Below are 19,728 nucleotides of genomic sequence, written 5' to 3' on the forward strand. Positions count from 1 at the left end.
TCTAAGAGATGGTTAGATTTGGTTCAACTATAATAGTGCGCTACATGTGTATGTCACAATAATTTATTTTCCCATAAAAAATAAGTTCTTTGTCAAGACGACTGTAACCTTTCTTTTCTTTACAATTAAAACAGAGCGTCCGGGAATGCATCTTTTGTTTTACGCTATTAAATAAAAAAATGAAATTTGTGTCCATTTCCCTCTATATGTTTTAATTAAAAATCCTCGATTTTGTCAAAGTACAGTGGAGTAACTTTTTAACAGACGTCTAGTTTCATGTTGTCATTAATAATTGCACTTCTTAACAAAGGGATGAAATGAGCACTTTGGTGCGTCGAGTCGAGCCAGCCAGGAGTCGAACCTGGAATCTTCTGCTCCGTAGGCAGACGCGTTATCCATTGCGCCACTGGCCCACTGCTATCTGTACACGACGGGGCAGAGTACTAGACCAGTGCATATGCGCTCTGGGATATGGTCGGTAGTGTGCACGCTAGACAGGTTGAATAAGCTGGGAAAATTATAGCTCTTTCACATTAAGTAGTGAAGAGTCAAATACTCAGGTCTATGAAGGGATCACTTAAGGAACTCACCGAATGTACAGGCAATAAAAGTCACAACAACTTTAACAGCCACTGCTCTCTTGGGCAAAGAGTAGTGATGTCACTTTGTATATTTTGTTCCCTGCTCTGATTGGATCAAAGTCTTTTCGATTTGGTCAGAACTCGCGATTTAACTAGTTCTTTTCCACTGCAGTGCAAGTGCAGAGGGCGGTGTGGCGGGAAATACAACTGTTTGCGCACATTATACATCGCAACTGGAAAGAACGATGTTCCGTAGACACAACACATTTGTGATTTATTTTTCTAGAACCGTGGCCAGTGGCCATGCACTAGTATTGCAGATGCCACGTTATTTTGACCAGTTTAAATGGAAAAAGTCACTAGCAGCTGCGTCTGTGACAGCCATTGGGAGAGAGGGGTGTGGGAGAGTGAGCAGACCATGACAACCAATAGAGTGTGAAAAAGGCCGCTTTATTGGAACAGGTGCACATTTACAAATACCACAACCTCGGCAACAGCCTAACAATCTAAAACCTTAACCAATTTTGTTCGTTATATTTCAAATCCCCAAACCCCGCCCCCACCCCTCACCCTCCATCACACCCGCCCCCACCCGTACATACCCAAACACATAATAAACCATACAAAACCCCAATAACATTATAACATCACCTTACCAAAGTCCTAATTACCAAATCCCAATTATAAACCAACTGATCCATATCCCCCGACCCATATCCTCTGAACACAACCTCAATCTGTATAAAACTTCCCCCGACAAAATCCCCCTTCACAACTAACGGGTCCAAAACTGGCCCAAAACTGACAATTACAGCAAAAACCGCCACGCACCTGTCCCAAGCGACAAAGAAACAAAGCTAAAACCCTATGCCCACCTGTTACAATCAGCCGCCAAATAAATAAATAAAACAGGAAGAAAAGCAGAAAAGAAGAGCCCAGACATTAAGGGAGGGACAAAAAACTAGCTAATGAATCAACCGGCCACCAGGTCACCTAAGCCCAAAATGGTGCCCGGGAAAGGGAGCCCCGCCCATTTATAGGCTGGGCTCCAAATCCAACCAAAGATAGCCCAAAAGAAGCCCAAATGGAATCTGCTAGAAAGAAGGCCCCACCCAGATCTCCCAAACCGCCCGGGGGAGGAGACCTCCCAGGGGTAGCCTGCCCTCCCCAAGCCCCCCTTGGGAGAGAGGGGTGGGGGAGAGTGAGCAGACCATGACAACCAATAGAGTGTGAAAAAGGCCGCTTTATTGGAACAGGTGCACATTTACAAATACCACAACCTCGGCAACAGCCTAACAATCTAAAACCATAACCAATTTTGTTTGTTATATTTCAAATCCCCAAACCCCGCCCCCACCCCTCACCCTCCATCACACCCGCCCCCACCCGTACATACCCAAACACATAATAAACCATACAAAACCCCAATAACATTATAACATCACCTTACCAAAGTCCTAATTACCAAATCCCAATTATAAACCAACTGATCCATATCCCCAGACCCATATCCTCTGAACACAACCTCAATCTGTATAAAACTTCCCCCGACAAAATCCCCCTTCACAACTAACGGGTCCAAAACTGGCCCAAAACTGACAATTACAGCAAAAACCGCCACCCAGAAAGCAGTGGGGAGAAAGACCGAGTAGGGATAGAACCCCACCTTTCTGCCCCCCACCCACAAGCACAAACGGGGGGGGGAAGCCAGGGAGAGGAGGGGGGAAAAAGAAAAACAGCCAAACAACTAACCACCGCACTATTCACCTACAAAATGCTGAACCGACAAACAGCGAGACAAGACCTCACGCAGCTCTAGAAGGTACAAATCCATCCCCATCCGGGACAAATGAACACCATCACCTCTAAAAAATTCAACCGCATCATACTTAATATCGCTGTGGACGTTGCGCCCAAAACCCAGGTCTCTACAGAACCTAGAAACTTCCAAGTTAAGCTTTCTGCGGGATTTATCGACCGCCTTCGGCTTCACAGCGTTCCTCCAAACCCTCCTGGGGACCAACTCTGTCCACAAAACATGACACCCAGACCACTGCTTATGTATCAAAGACAGATCTTTCTTCATTGCCCGGAGAAGGACGACACCCTTCACTGAACCCAAATCGTTTTCACCCAGGTGGAGAACCAGCACATCAGGACAAACCCCACCCACCATCCAGGAATTGAGAGCAGGAATTAATTATTTCCACAACATGCCCCCTTTACCTTCCCACACAATGTTAAATAAGCGATCATTAAAACCTAACAATGTTCCAAAATAACTTTGTCGAGCTTGAACTTGCGCCCGTTTAACGAACGAATGGCCCACGATCCACACCGTTAGAAAAGCAGCGCGAGGCCCAGCCACGGAACCTGAAAAAGAAAACAGTATCAGACAGGCAAAACAGAAGAGGACGCATGCACTCCACTAGAATCGCTCCTGACATAGCGCTGAAAGCAGTTTGAAGTCCAGCGCCCCAGGCCCATGATATCTTCCCTCGACCAACCCCTATTAAAAGCCTCTGTGGCAATGCGCAATTGATAGTTAGACACCAAGGAACCATTCATATGATGAAAAACCGGGTGATCCAAAACCCCACCCGACAATTCTTTCCAGCAATGGGCCCAGCGTAAAGGGCACGTCTCCGGAGGGGAAACCGTCTCCAACCAAACCCCTTTGCCAGAACTTCTCTGATCCGTTTTCGAATGAGAGAGCCAAACATGGACTCCCCTAACCGACAACTGAACGTCCCCCCACAGAAGACCTCGAGCAGTTTTATTTCCCAGCAGCTCAGACACCCGGAACGCACCAAAAAACATCCATACCATCAAAGTGGTAAACAAACAAGCCTCTACTCGATCAGTACATACAACAGGCAGTACAGAAATCACGTGGAACAGTTTTTGCCACGATAAAGGGGACCGAAGGGTTCGAACACCGCCCCGCTCCCGAGACCACCCTTCTAACATTCTCCTACCCAACTCCCCAGCCGACGGGGCATATCCCCACAACAGCTTACCCATAAATGAAACACCTGCCAGCTTGCCAGCAATGGTAACTCTGGATAAATCCCTCTCCATGAGACGCAAAATAAACTGAACAACATCTTCAGACCTTTGCCAAGCCAACTCTCTCTTACAGGCACCCGACGCCAAAAACTCGTTCCAGGCTAGCTCATACGCCAATTTAGTGGAAGGGGCCAGGGAGCCTAGAACCAATTGAATAACCCTGTGTTGCCTACCGTCCACAGATGGTCCGGCATGGGAGTCGGCTCCTCGTCTGCCTCCAAAGCAAGCCCACGGAATCTCTCCCACTGTGAACGAGACAAAGCATCCGCAATGTCATTGTCCACGCCAGGAACATGCAGGGCCCGAAAGCAAATATCATATTTCAGACATCCCAACACAAACACTCTAAGGAGTTTTAAGATCTGAGGGTCCCTGGCCGACTGTTTATTAATCACTTGAACCACAGCCATATTGTCAATGCGAAAAAGCACCTTTTTGTGGGACAAATCCTGACCCCACAACGTAACGGCCACCACGACAGGGAACAATTCCAAAAAGGCAATACTCCTGCCTCCGTTCTTCCAGTGTTCCGGCCACTGCTGAGCACACCATTTGCCCTGCCAGTACAGTCCAAAACCCTCACTGCCTGCTGCATCAGAAAATATCTGCACCTCCCAACACCAGTCCACCTCACGACATAGGGGCACACCGTTGAAGGAATGTAAAAAGAAAATCCACATACGCAGGTCCTCCTTGACCCCCGCTGACAGCCTCACCCAATGATGTGGTAGGTAATGACCAGACAGAGCTCTACCCAACCTCCTACAGAAAGTCCTGCCCGCCCTGACCACCCTGCAAGCAAAGTTAAGGTGCCCCAGCAGAACTTGAATCTCCTTTACCAACACTTTTTCCTTTCCCAACATTGCTCCCACCAAATCCAGCATTTTCTGTTTCTTTTCAATAGGAAGACGAGCTTGCATCAAATGCGAGTCAAGTTCAATTCCCAAAAAAGACATGGTCGCGCAAGGACCCATGGTCTTTTCGGGAGCCAATGGTACACCCAAATGACTCATCAAGGACTGAAATGTTGTGAGAGCATTATAGCAGTCCAATGAATTTGCTGCCCCCACAAAGAAGAAGTCATCCAAGTAGTGCGTGACCAACTCATGTCCACTTCGTTGGGTAAAAAACCATTGCAGAAACGTACTAAAGGTTTCAAACAATGCACATGACATAGAGCAACCCATTGGCAGTGCTTTGTCCACGTACCATTTACCAAGGAAATGGATGCCCAGAAGACTCCAGTCTTCAGGATGGACTGGAAGCAGTCGAAATGCAGATTTAATATCGCATTTTGCCATGAAAGCAGCAGGGCCTGCCGTTACAACCAGTTGCATAGCCACATCAACAGAAGAGTAAGACACAGAGGCAGCGTCATTGTCAATAAAATCATTCACAGACTCACCCTCTGGCCAGGACAAATGCTGGATGAGCCGAAACTGTCCAGGCTCCTTCTTGGGCACCACTCCAATAGGGGACACAATCAAATTCACCAAAGGCCAATCATCAAAAAGACCTGCCATCCTACCCTCACTCACTTCCTTGTCTAACTTTGCTTGCACAATAGCAGGATGTTCGCTTGCCGACTTCAAATTTTTTGACCAACGTCTCAAACGAGGTCCCTCATAACCTAACCAAAAACCAAATTGGAAACCAGATAACAAAGAGGACCGCAGCCTCGCGGGCACATAGTCCCGCAAAGCGGCAGCCAAGTTAATGACATTAACCGGTGTACGAGCCTTTGGGCCCAGCACCGGCTGATGACTTCCCTCCCCTGGGAGCTGGGGGTTGCTGTGGCGCGACATAAGTTCCTGTACCCTGCTGTGAACCTTGTGGACCTCCGGAAGGCCTGGGACCCCAACATCTGGACAAAGGATGATTTTTCCTGCCACATTGGGAACATTCGTGCCGGAACTTACAGAATTCTCTGTTACACACCCCCTTGTTAAAATCCCAGCACGTGCCTGTAGTTGACTGCGTTGTAGAACTGGCTCCCACCCCTCCCCGGGTGGGACGAGCTTGAAAGGGGCGATAAACTAAAGGAAAACCGCTAGCTGTGAAAATAGTTCTACCACTAGCAGACGAACCCATGGTTTGCTGCCAAAGGTCAGTGTCCAACTCCCCCCATTTCGCCTCTGGGTCCCAAGCCATGCGCGCCCTAAACTCCTCATCATACTGAGCCCATGCGAAATCATTTCTTGTAATCTGAGCCTTTCGAATGACATCCATATACTTGAATAATGATACGCAACGCTCAGGAAACTTCTCACAATAGACGCTGGCATATATTAAAAAGGCCGCCGTCCAATTCTCAATATTTAACGGAACTTTAGGGCGCTTAGCCAGTTCATACTCTTCCTCCTTAGAGCCTTCCTTGGCCCGAACCTCCCTATGTAACAATTTCATCAGTTCCACATACTCACCATTCCAAATACGTTCTTTTGTGCTGAGCATTAAATGAGCCCCCAAGGGCTTGGTAACCCCCATATACGGCAACTTTTTAATTTTTAGCTCTTTACTGTGTAACACATTTTTAGAAGTGCCCAAACCAACAGTGGAAGTGCCACTATCCACTTTAGAGCTTGTACTTATATCGTCACCGTTTGTGCCGACACCTTGGTCTTTAACCACACGACCTTTGTATAGTTTACCATCACTTTCACTAGAGACTAAGTCCACACCAATACCAATAGAGACCATTTTTGGTCGCACAGAATGTACCACAGTCTCACCTGGGTGTAATAAAGGAGGCTGACTGGATTCTGTCCTCCACTCCGTACGAGAACCATCGTCCGCCCTCCGAGGAGCCCTCACAGAGGGGCCGAGCACTCGTGGCCTTGACGATTCTGCACGATTCCGCACCACCGGTTGCTGCAACAAATTGTGAGAGACATTAGAATGCCCCCCCCGGACACCACTTCCCGCACCTCGCCCTCCTCAGGGCTGTCCTCGTCATAATCCAAAATTAATGATTCTTCCAACTGGGAAGGAGTAGGTACAACCACTGTATTCAGAACTGTTTCAACCGTTTTCGAACGACCATGGGCCTTATGAGCCCTCACACTTGACCTGGGCGGGGAGGCCGACTGCACTCGCCGGTACGCTCCTCCGCTATTACCACTTACAACCTCCTGGTCTCCTGTAAAATTTAATGCAGTATTATGAAAACCACGGGGCACAAGAGAGGTCGTGCATGACCCGCTCTCATGAAAGGCGCTGGGCTCCTTCGTTGAGGCCGGTAAGGTCGCGCTTGACCTGCTTACACCGCCTATGCCGAAATCCCTCGTTGGGGCCATCGAGGTCGTGCTGAACCTGCGTGGGATGGCCACGACGGGATCCCTCTTTGGTATGGGACGTGCCGCGCCAGGCTCCACCCGCACTTCTCCTCGGTGTGATTGGGCTGCCTGCCGCCCTGCCAAGTCTGCTGCTCCCGTGCGAACTCCAACCTGTAACGAAAAAGGCCGGACTGGTGTGCCGGGTCCCTTACTAAACACAACACCAGGAACTGGAGACAAACCACCTACTCTACCACCAAAACCTTGCCCAGCTTCTGTAAAAACCACAGAACCACCTGCGCCTTTCCTTTTCAAAGCAGCACTCAACCTAGGAGGAGACGGCTCGCATACTTCTTCCTCAGAACTAAGATCCAACAATGACTGTATAAACTCTGACGCGGGGCCCTGAGCTGTCGAATCCTGAACCCTAGATTCCTCCAAGGAACCCCTCGCTCCAACCCTCCTATCAACATGCAATCCAGTAAACTGAAAATCACCCGACAACCTATGAAAAGAACCACCCTCACCACAACCCCGCTGAAAAGAGGCATCTCCACGCCCTTCCCCCCAAGAAGGTAAACCCTCCAAAACCCTTAACGAACGGAACCTCGCTGCAGGAAGACCCACGCCAGAAGAATCCCCAACATGAAACGACCCATCCCCACGCCCAGCTCCCTCCAAAATCCCCATCTGCGCCCATTCCCCCTCGCCCAAAGAACCACTACCAAAAGAAACCGCTTCCCCCCTAGTAGAAACCGCAGGGGAAAACAACAAAGGGCTAGTTTGGTCCCTATCCGCCGTACCACTCACTACCAAACCAGAACTCTCAGTAATAACAGGACCAGACAACAACGCTAAAGGCTGTAAAATAGAAGGAGCACCCACCATATCCGATTCAACCACCACAGGAGCCGAAGAAACTGTCTGTCGGATAACGCTCTGGGGAGCGACAACATCAGACACAACCTGCACCTGACCGCCCTGTAACGGTCGCGGCGCCAAGTATTCAAAATCCAAAATGGCCTCCGCCCATCCTCCACCAGTGACGTCAGAAACCGCCACCGCGGAGGCCGAAACAGAGCGACGCGTGCAACCACGCTGCCTCGAAGCACGACGGCCTCGCAAAACAGGAGCAGAGGCCGCCCTGTCGCGGATATCGACCGCTGATACCTCCGCCGGCACAGTGTGAAATTCACCCTCCAAAACCACACCGCCCACAGAAAGGCCCAAATTACTCGACGGGTCAGACGACCCTGAGTCACTCCCCCGACGTGACTTCGCACCCGCCCTCCTCATTCTAGAGCAGCCCCGTTCACTTACCCCGACCTGTCTCGGACGTTTGGGGGAAGAGCATGCTGCCACCACAGCCGATACTCTCGCCGATGCCTCCCGCTGGGGATGCGGAGGCTCGGCCTGCACCCGGTCGCCTATCACCAGGTCCAAACGACCCATCTCGCTGAGAAGACGGATAGCTTCAAGTACACGATAATCCTCTCCAGCCATAATAACCAAATAGAGATCACTACAAAATAGAGACTAAGGACTACCACAAACTCTGACACAAAAAACTAGCTAATGAATCAACCGGCCACCAGGTCACCTAAGCCCAAAATGGTGCCCGGGAAAGGGATCCCTGCCCATTTATAGCCTGGGCTCCAAATCCATCCAAAGATAGCCCAAAAGAAGCCCAAATGGAATCTGCTAGAAGGAAGGCCCCACCCAGATCTCCCAAACCGCCCGGGGGAGGAGACCTCCCAGGGGTCGGCTGCCCTCCCCCAAGCCCCCCTTATGAAGGTCCGTGCCTTCGAGACCACGCTTGTAAAGGTGCTTTTTTTAAAATTCACTAGCATTTATTGTTCGATGAAAATATTGGGCCCTTTGGCAAATCAACAGTTATCTGTTTTACAGTTAAAACAGACCTCTCGAGAAACTCTGAATGACCCACTTTAAAAAATAAATATTGGCGTTTAATTCCTGGTATGTAACTTAATTCAAATGCGTAGCTGTTTATGTAACGAAGTTTACAGATTAGTTTATTATAAAACAACACAGGACGGAACTTCATGGTCTAACAGGCGTGATGTAGTTTCTTATAATGTTTATCGATCATTGTAATGTTTATATTATTGGTTGAAAAAAAGGTACCTCCACAATCGAGCCAGCCAGGAGTCGAACCTGGAATCTTCTGCTCCGTAGGTAGACGCGTTATCCATTGCACCACTGGCCCGCTGTGCATGATGTGTTCAGAGAAAAGATAATAGCCAAATCACAGGTGAGGTGCTACAAGTTGGTGGTGTGACAGACAGTAAGGATGTAGCGGTGCACTCTGCAATAGAAAACACACAGTTCTAGGAGCTAAGTACAATATTAACTCATTTCAAGTCGCAGCTCTGAAGCCAGCCTACAGGTTTGTGGAGCTTCAGAGCCCTGCTCACTTTACTGCTTTGCAGAGATGAATGCTGCCTTCGAGGGGAAAGGCTTCTTGGCTTTGCCTCCTCTAACTGCAGAAATGCGGCTGGAGCCTGACATCTTACAATTCCTTCCGTTATATATAACTATATGTAACATTTTGCAGACAGTACTACATTACAACTACGAACAAACTACTATATGCTATAAACAAACAAAATCAGTTCTACAGTCTTTCAGATACCGTGGCCTGCCAGGAAGCATCCTGTTGGCCTTGCGCCTGTGGTCACACAATGAAGGGAGCAGGCGCTGGAAGTATTGGTTGGGTACTTCCTTTGGTAATGACTAGGCCACTGACGCCAGAAGCCTCAGCACACACTGATATGTACGCACGTGGGCTACTTTTGTGCTTGACCGGTGTTCCGAGGAGCGCTGTACCCCCGTCCAGCTCTGTACACCCTGTGGTGCCGTAGCACTGGGGGTAGGAATACCTAGGCCGCAGAGTGGGGCCTAATCTACACTGTTTCTAGGTGTAGATTTTAGCGTTGGATTGAGAGAGCGGTGGGCGAGGGGCTAGACGGTCATATTGGATGCTGTCTATGACGTTCACAGATGCCCCAGTGTCGATCAGAGCATGTACCGGGGATCCTGCGATCTGTACGTCGCACATTGGTGGCGGCCGTCTCCGTGCACCATCTCTGCCAACGAAGGACACGAAGTACACCTCATCATCATCGTCTTCCAAACTCTACGCCGCGCGGGAAGCGTCACTGCAAGGACCAGGGTCTTCAAGCGACAGCTGATGCACACTGCCAGAGGCCAGGGGTCGGCAGGGTGCACAGTGAGGCTGGGGGTGAGGAGCCGGAAGACAGACAGGGCCCCTGTAGCCACGTGGTGGGCCTCTCCAGCATCAGGGCACTACTCGCTTCTCCCCCTCCAGGGCGCACGCCGAGGCGTCACAGAGCGGGGGAGGGGGGGGGAAGCGGGAAGCGCGTCCCCGGGCCCAAAGGACAGGCTCCTTGTGTTTGAGTGTCCTCCATATATTGCAGTATTATACCTTTATGTTTACTTTATATGCTTTTGTAACCTGCACACGTGTCACTTTTTCCTCCTGTAATGCACCGTTTGCTACCTCTTGTATTTTGTTGGCTCACGATTGTCACTTTTGCCTCATGCAATGTAACACTTGCTTTTGTAATTTGTTCACTTGTAATGTTCTCATGTATCAGTTCTGTTCCTATTTTGAAGTATTGTGAAGCGCTCTGACACCTTCGGGTAAAGTCCGCGCTATATAAAAACGCATAAATAAAATAAAATAAAATAAAACCACACGATGTATTGCATCAAGGAGCAGCCTTCGGGCATGCGTTGACACACAGCTTCAAGAAAAAAAAGAAAAGCACACACTTCTCCCTCCCCCCTCCCCACCCCACTCCACCCCCCCCCCCCCCTCTGAGGTTCCGTGACAATTGTAAGTGGTGTTTTTGACTCGCACGAATATGGTCGAGTCTGGTATCTATGAACCGCAAATGACGAGTTTAGTAAGTGTGCGCAGTTTCGCGGTGCTAACTTAAACCGTTCGTTTGTTATGTGGGTTTTTCATCTATACCCACGGGTTCCATCTTAGATACGGCATCCATTTTGTCTCTTGCCCTCAAGTAGCCAGCGAACGGACGATGTCCGCTTCGCGACCCTGGGACTTCCAAGATATTTGCGGAAGACACATGTCCTTTGTAAGTGTCTTTATGACGAGGGGGATGTTACTGTAAGGCAGATGGCGCCGCTCAAGGCTCATCTTGCTGCACGGACTTATTGTCTTAGCCGTGCATCTCATTAGGCACGTCCCTTTGATGCCTGTATCTCGTGTTTCTTGGTACCTCCCCTTTTTACACCCTTTCCGATCTCCCCACTGTTCCCCTCTTCCTCTGCACCTGTCCTTGTTCTTATTTCGATCTGTTTTACTGCTGATTGGAATGCACTAATGTTGGGAAGATGGGTTTTTACAGTTGGGAACCGCCAAATGTTTCCGCACTTATGATCCGGACCTTGTGTGTTTTAAAGTGACCAAAGCGACCCCTCTGGGGGATGATGGTGGGAACCGGGTTGTAAACTTTTGTGTGCCATGTTGTCTTATGGGTAAAAACTGTATAAAAGGAGCGATCCACAGAACCAATATGAAGCAGTCTCCCCAAGTTGCACGTGTGTTGCTTGTCGTGACTACTGTATTCCCTGCAGTAAATAAACCTTGAATCTTTGACGCCGAAGGAAGTGTCCCGTGTCTCTGTCATCTGTACGCCGGAGCAGGTTACCCACGAAGGTTTCAGGTGTTGTGCCCTGGCACCGCTGGGTCCTACAGAACCCAGTCCTTCAGTTGGCGCCCAACGTGGGGCTGCATCAGTGGTACTGGTCCAAGCCCGACGATCGTGAGGAACTTCGTGTGAAATCTCCGAGGGAAGGTGCACCCCGCTTCATCGATCCTGTTGTCGAAATAAGTGGCCCGAAGACTTTTCCCGCGAAGATTCCCGCCTCCTGACGGCTGCGACGGACTGCTGCCCTGACTGTAGACCTGTTTTGGCGCCTGGCGTAGACCTTGGTATAGCGAGACGATAGACGGGCCTTCCTGGTGACGCCATTGATCTTTGAGTTAAGTATTTGTGGGTCGCTCCCAGAGTTCTTGGTTGTTGACACTTTAGCGAGTGTTTTTGTTGTTAACGCTGTGTGAGTGTTTTTGTCGGTGACACTTTGCTAGCGTACTTTGTTGTGTTGTTTGACGACTGCAGCCGCCAAAAACCGAGGGTTTTTGTTCTTTGCTGGGACTTGGTAAATCCTGTAACCCTTGAAGTTTGTGAAACTCGGCTAGTGTGCAAGATGCCTGGTCGCGGTACTTTGTTTAGTTGTTTCAGACCTTGTGGTACGGATTCCCGACTGGAGGACTCGTGTCCGATACCTCCGGTTGGAACTCCCACGTATGAACTATATAGTAAGCATGGGCTAGGCCCAATTACCTTTAATGATTATTGGATTAAATACACGAAGAAGGACGGTGACCTTCGTTGGCCACCTCATGGTAGCTTCGAGGCCCCGATCTTAGATAATTTAGAGATTAAACTGTTCGAAAGAAAATCAAGGCCGGCCATGTTTGATGCCTTTCGGTTGTGGCGTAAAGAAGCCCGACAGAAAGAAATCAGACAGAATAAACGTAATCAGCGAGATAATGTTGCTACCATAGTGAAGAAAGCAGAGCAATTTCAGCATGATAAGGAGGTTAAGGATAAGGAAGTGTTTGATAGACTACAGCGTATGACCATTGATAAATGTTATCCCGCTCTGCCTACGGAGTCGGAAAAGAAGGAAGAGCCAGTTGAGGATTCTTTAATGTCTTATCTCCTGAAGTCGCCACCTCCGTACGTACAGGGTACCGCAGCTGCAGCTCCTGTGGTTCCTGCCGTACCTATTCTTCCGCCTATTCTTCCCCCGCCTGTTCCTCAGCCTGTTCCTCAGCCTGCACCCGCTCTTCCGACTGTTCCTGCTCCTTTGCCTGTTTCTATCCCTACTGCTCCCCCGCTTCCACATACTCCTGCTCCCGCTACTGCTCCTGTTTTGTTAACTTCTGCTGTTGCTACTGTTTCTACTCCTTCACTTGTTAGTCCTGTGTCCTATACTTCTCCTTCGATTCGTTCTCGTACTACTCCTCTAGCAGCTAGTTTCTTTCATTCGCTCGGGCCTGTTCATGGGTCCGCTAGTTCCGATGGTCCTCAGAGACGTAGTCAGCTTCCTGGAAACAGAGAACGTGTTGCACTATATAATATGGCGATGGGTTGGATGGTAAACCCTCTTAGAAATCCGCCCCGTGTTGTACTCAAAACATTTTGTCAATTCAACATACCAACCCAAAGATACGTGTTTGATGAAATGTGTAAGTTCCTTCGCGATCAGATATCGGCTGATGCGCCTGACGAGGTGCTGGCCGCTTTGTCTGATCTTCAGCTTCAGTTCTCGAATGGACTGATAGTGGATACTAATGTTCGACGTGCTGTTGAGCGGTTGCTATCCTTTCGCCCCGCTCCGATCCCTCATGCATTGTTTATCGAGGATATTGAAAGACTGCCAGATGAGTCTGGTCAGTTTCCCATGCGTGAAGTGCCACCGGTGTGGATGCCAGCTGATCCTAATGCTAATCCAGCGACGTTGGCGCATTTCCAGAGAGTGTGGATACATCTCCCATGGAAACGCTCAGAAGTGTTGCAAGTGAAGCAATCTTTGCCTGACCCTCGCAAAAATCCTACAGGGTATTACAAGGAATTATCGCAGCTTGTAGACGCTACGATAATGAATCTTGCCGATATTGATATGTTGTTCGGCAATGTTGTACCGCAACCTGTTTGGGCTAAGATTCGGCAGGAAAATCATCCGAATGAATTAGGTGGTGATTGGGCTGCCATTGTGGCGGCGGATGGGTTACAAACTGGTGGGGCTAAACCTGAGCAGATGATTACTGCTCTTCCTCAGCGAATAATAACGTTAATGAAAACTCTTATGCCAGCTATGAGGGTAAATTGGGACAAATTGTCAGCTTGTAAGCAAAAGAAGGACGAGAGTGTTTCCGACTTCTTTACGAGGTTCGAGGAAGCATTCATTGACCATAGTGGACAGGATATGGGTACCGAAGGTGGTCAGCGATTGTTTGTGGATAAATTTGTTTCAAACTTATTGCCCGATTTGAGCAATAAATTAAAGAATTCGGAAAGTGCATGGGCCGTTTCTACTTCAGCTCAGATATTGGCTACAGCACAATATTATGAGAATAGAGAGAAAGAAGAGAGCGACCGTGCTGATAAAAAGACGAAAGAACTAAAAACTAAAGTGTTGCTTCAACAAGCATATCCTCCGTGTTCAAATCAGAATGCATCCCAACAGAATAGGTCGCAGTCACAATCGAATCGATCACAAACACGTAATGATTCCTCCTCCCAAAGATCGTCGTTAGGGTACAATCAATGTGCTTATTGCAGACAGGAGGGACACATTAAATTCAATTGCCCTGCTTTGAATGAACGTAATAGTGGTAACTCATCTAGAGGAGGTCGTGGTGGTTCGCAGCAGGCATCATGTGGTAGAGGTCGTGGTGCCCAGAATGATCGTTCTGATAACTCCTCTAATAATAATAATTGTTTCGATCAACGTGGATCATCGCAAGGACGATCTGCGCAGTACAATGTAGACGATTATTACGTCGATCAGGGAACTGACGACAGTAATTACTAGGACAGCCAAAGACAAGGAGAGGGAGTGGTATCAGTTCCGGTTGATCAGAGAGGGCCTTACGTCGCAGTTGCTACATCGGGCGTCGTTGAGCCTTTTCTGTTGGACACTGGTGCAGCTAAAAGTTCCATTCAGCATTCGAAACTCCCTGGCGCACCTTTGTCTGGCTTAACAAATGTTTCCGTTGGATTCTACGGCGCCCCCGTTAGCAATCCAGTTTCGCGCCCTTTGCCCCTTACAATTGGGCCACGTGAGCTTCAGGCTCCGTTAATTTTGACTACTGGTTGTGGTGAAAACCTTTTGGGCCTGGATTTGCTTAAACGTTTGTATGCAACCCTGTATTGTTCTCCGGCGGGTGTAAAGCTTACGTTAGGAGACAGGGTTGTCTCTCCCATGTACTTGTCTCTTGACAAGCTCCCACCGGAATTGAGTTCTCTTCCTGCGTCTTTGTGGGCAACGGGTCCGAATGATGTGGGCCTACTTGATATCTCCCCTTATGTTGTTCAGTTGAAATCTAATGTGCGTTTGCCACGTATTCCCCAGTATCGTATCTCCCTTGATGGTGAACGAGCGTTGTTAGCGATCATTTATGATTTGATCAAGAAAGATGTTATTGAAGAGACTCGGGGAAACGTGTGCAACAGCCCTGTGCTGCCCATTCTTAAACGTACGGATCCTTCCAAACCGCCTGTTTATCGTTTTGTTATCGATTTACGGGAAGTGAATAAAATTGTGGTTCCTCAATTCCCTGTTGTGCCTGACATCACGGCGCTACTGACTCTGATTCCAGCTTCTGCATCGTGGTTTTCAGTGATTGACTTGAAAAATGCGTTTTTCAGCATCCCGATTGCCGAAGAGAGCAGAGACCTTTTCGGTTTCTCTCTCGGTGGGCGCAGCTTCCGGTTTAAACGCGCTCCTCAGGGCTACTGTGAGAGTCCATCGATTTACAGTCAAGCCTTGAAGGGTCAACTGGATGCGTTTAGGTTGCCGGTTGGTGCGGCCTTAATCCAATACGTCGACGATTTATTGGTGGCTGCCGATACTCAGGACATTTGCAAAATTGCTACAGTGTCGTTGCTGCAACATCTCTGTGAGTTGAATCACAAGGTGTCACCTACTAAACTCCAATATTGTTGTCAAGAAGTAACCTACTTAGGTCACTTATTGTCAAAGGAGGGAAGGAGGTTGACCCCAGAGAGAATTGCAGCGATTGCTCGAATGGCTGTGCCAAAAACCCAAAGAGATGTACGTGCCTTTCTAGGTATCACGTCGTACTGCAGGCAATGGATTCCTAATTTTTCATTGCTAGCGAAACCATTGGTGGCTCTTACGTGTAAGGATGTTACAACTCCTTTACCATGGACGGAAGAATGTCAGAAAAGTTTTTCTGACTTGCGTGATTCATTGTGTTCGGCTCCTGTGTTGGGTACTCCTGACTACAGCAAGCCGTTTACATTATATGTTCACGAGAGGGAAGGTTGTGCTTTGAGTGTCTTAACGCAACCTTTTGGTGGTAGACAGCGTCCATGTGCATATTTTTCCTCGACCTTGGACCCAGTAGCTAGAGCATTGCCGAGTTGCTTGAGAGCAACAGCGGCAGCTGCGGTCTCCATCCGACAATCAGCAGGATTGGTCATGGATAATATGCTTACGGTGATGGTTCCGCATGCAGTCGATACTCTTTTGAATCGTACGAAAACTCAGCATTTGACGAGTGCGAGGTTGTCTGGGTACGAGTTGACGTTGTTGGCAAGCCACGTTCAGATAAAACGTTGTAATGTTCTGAACCCGGCAACTTTGTTACCAATTAGTGCAGAGTCAGAGGAAGTAGCAGAACATGATTGCTACTTGAGGACCGAAGAAGAAACAAAAGGTCGAGTGGACCTTAAAAACACCCCATTGGAAGATCCGGATGGTACATTGTATGTGGATGGGTCATGTTTTAAGTTGCCAAATGGTGATGTGACTACTGCTTATGCTGTTGTAACGTTGAATACTGTTGTTGAGACTGCAAGGTTGAATCAGAATTCTGCCCAAGCTGCAGAATTGATTGCTCTCACTAGAGCATGTGTGTTAGCAAAAGGGAAACGTGTGAATGTGTTTACCGACAGCCAATACGCATTTGGCGTCGCACACAGTTTTGGGCGATTGTGGAGAGAGAGAGGTTTCTTGACGTCGCATGGTACGAAGATTCAGCATGGCCAGCTTGTGAATGACCTTTTGGATGCACTGACGTTGCCTAAGCAAGTAGCGATTGTTAAATGTAGTGCGCATCGTAAGGTGACGGACGATGTTGGTCGTGGTAATGCGTTTGCAGATGAGATTGCTAAGGAGACTGCCCGGAACCTTAGCACTCGGATGTATGTGACGAGTTCGGTTAGGTGGCCTACAGAATCGAGCATGTGTGAGGACACTATTGAGAGTGTGAAAGAAATTCAGAATGAGGCCACCGAGACTGAAAAGGCGAAGTGGAAAGAAAGCACGGGAAAGTTGGATGTGAATGGTTGCTGGATTGATTTGTCGGATCAGAAAAGATGGCTGTTGCCCGATGCGTATGTGCTGGCCGTTGTGACAATGGCGCATGGGTTAGCACATATTAGCGCGAAAGGTATTTGTAAGTTGTTGTCTCCTGTGTGGGAGAATGATGGTATCACGAAATGTGCTGAACGTTTGGTGAAGAATTGTATGGTGTGTATGATGTACAATCCTGGCAAAGGAACCCCAACTCCTCCTGGCAGTTTTGCTCCCCCTTCATGTCCCTTTGAGGTGATCCAATTGGACTTCATCCATATGGAGCGATGCAATAACCTGAAATACGTTTTAGTTGTGGTTTGCGCATTCTCCCGATGGATCGAGGCTTATCCTCTCAAGGACAATACTGCTTTGTCTACTGCGAAAATCCTACTGAAGGAATATTTTCCTCGGTACGGAATGCCTAGAGTCGTGTGGTCAGACAACGGGAGTGAGTTTGTGGGTAGTGTGATGAAGAGTGTGTGTAAGGGCCTTGGAATTAATCAGAAATTCCATAGCGCCAATCATCCCCAGTCAGCTGGTTTGGTTGAAGGGTACAACGGCACCCTTAAACTAAAGCTAGCGAAGATTCAGGCTACGACTGGTCTTTCGTGGCCTGACGCTTTACCTCTAGCGTTGCTGTCAACTAGGGCGACTGTACACTCCCGAGTAGGGCTTAGTCCCTATGAAATAGTGTTTGGCCGTCCTGCGAATGTGTGCTAGGCCAGGAATGTTTTCTGATCTTGAGTACCCAATGTTGATCGATTATCTACATGACCTGACTGCTAAACTGAGGTTAATTCACCAACAGGTTTGCGACGCATTACCGACGTTGACGGAGGGTCCAGGCCACCAGCTCCAGCCCGGAGATTGGGTGGTGACGAGAAATTTTTCACGCAAGAATAACCTGGACCCGAGGTTTACCGGACCCTACCAAGTGCTCCTGGCCACGAGGACTGCCGTTCGTCTCGAGGGACGTAAGAATTGGGTGCATGCCACGCACACCAAGAAAGTCCCTATTCCTTTGCCGGCAGACCCGTGGGTAAGGAGAGGTTTTGCATCATCTGAATCTGAAACATTGCCCGCGTTTGTACCTTTTAGCGACGCACAGCCTTTTGGAGAATCCTCGGCGCAGCAGAAAGACACTGTCGAACAATTAGCATCAAAGGACTCAAGACCAGAACACCCAACTGATCAGCAGGACGCTGCCTTTTCAACGGATCCTTTGTTTGACGAACAGACACGTCTTGGGAAAACCCGATACTTTCTGCGATCCCGTACTAAGAACTAATAAAAGATCCTGCTTTGTTGTATTGACAACTGCATTATCCCGTTTTCCGTGATCAGTTTGGAACATTTATATTACTGTAATTATTCCTATATATATATATATTAAGCTTCATTCCTTATACTTTTTGCTTCCACAGCTGAAGAGACTTTGTTTTTGCATATATATATATACATATTGTGCATTAAAGGCCGTAGGGCCGCGCGCGTACTTCCTTCTGGATAGTAGGTCTTGACGCTAGGTTAAGGGCCGTCGGTTCCTGGGAACTCCTAGGGATTGACTATTGTTATACAGAACGAAGTGCGTCAAGAAACGTTGCGGACGGTCGTAGGGAATGCCATTCTCAAAGCTGAACGATTTGGAAGGAGCACAAGTTCATAGATTCAAGCTGCAGCAACTCAGTCGTACCAAATGTTTTATATTCCAACTGTTTGTATTGCTTTTGACTGCTTCTGCACTTTTGGCGGGTGGGGTGTATTACACGATGTCTTACTTCTTACCTTCTGCTACACCTACTCCTACTTCTGACCCTAACCTTACCTCTACTGTTTCTCCTCATTCCTTTCATATGTTACCGGAACATGAGCAGGCTAGACGTGTAGAATTCCGCAACAATTCCTTTATTCAGCTCCTTCATCAACATCAGTTAGTGGTTAACACTACTAATTGTTGGGTGTGTGGGTTGATGCCACATACTACGGATAAGGGAATCCCATACCTGGTGTTACCGTATAGTTCCCAAGGGTCCGCTCGAGCATTTCAGACAATGTTTCGAAGCGCACTGGGTTTCCACCCCATTCGAGAACCACGTTCCCCCTACTCTGGTCCTACCTCGTATCAAAAACCTTTGTCGATAGCTATAGAGGATTTAGATAGTGATATCTATGATCCCTCGCTTATCCCCGAAGAAGAGGTACAAGCCTATAGGGTCCTAAGTAGAGGTGAATATAGTGCGTTCACTAGCGAAAAGCAGCTTAAAAGCTCGCCTCCAATATGGGTCGTACCCCACACTGGTAATTTTTGTCTTATGGGTCGTGGCCGAAGATCACAAGCCCGACTTGGAGCAAGTGCTTGCACTGAAAATTACATTCTGCCAATGTTCTCGTCCCCTGTGTTTCTGGCTGCCAAGGGTACCTACTTTATCTGCTATGATCGTGCATACGCATGGTTGCCCGCTGACTTCATGGGCTCATGCTTCATTGCAAATCTGTTGCCTCCGACGTTTACTGTAGATGCCGATTATCACAAGACTAGAATTGTGAGAGGCGTAATTAGCGAAGAGGATACTGCCGGTCAAGAGGCAGGAGACTTTTTCAAGGGTTTCCTCCCGTTT

At 48.4% G+C, this 19,728-nt stretch overlaps 1 non-coding gene across 1 annotated transcript; it reads right to left on the reverse strand.

Moving 5' to 3' along the window:
• Positions 1–340: 340 nt before the first annotated feature.
• TRNAR-ACG (transfer RNA arginine (anticodon ACG)) lies at positions 341–413 on the reverse strand. The gene has a single exon. It is a non-coding gene; the product is annotated as a tRNA-Arg (tRNA).
• Positions 414–19,728: the final 19,315 nt, after the last annotated feature.

Source organism: Lissotriton vulgaris, chromosome 5 (genome assembly GCF_964263255.1).
Source record: "Lissotriton vulgaris chromosome 5, aLisVul1.2, whole genome shotgun sequence".
NCBI classification, from domain to species: Eukaryota; Metazoa; Chordata; class Amphibia; order Caudata; family Salamandridae; genus Lissotriton; species Lissotriton vulgaris.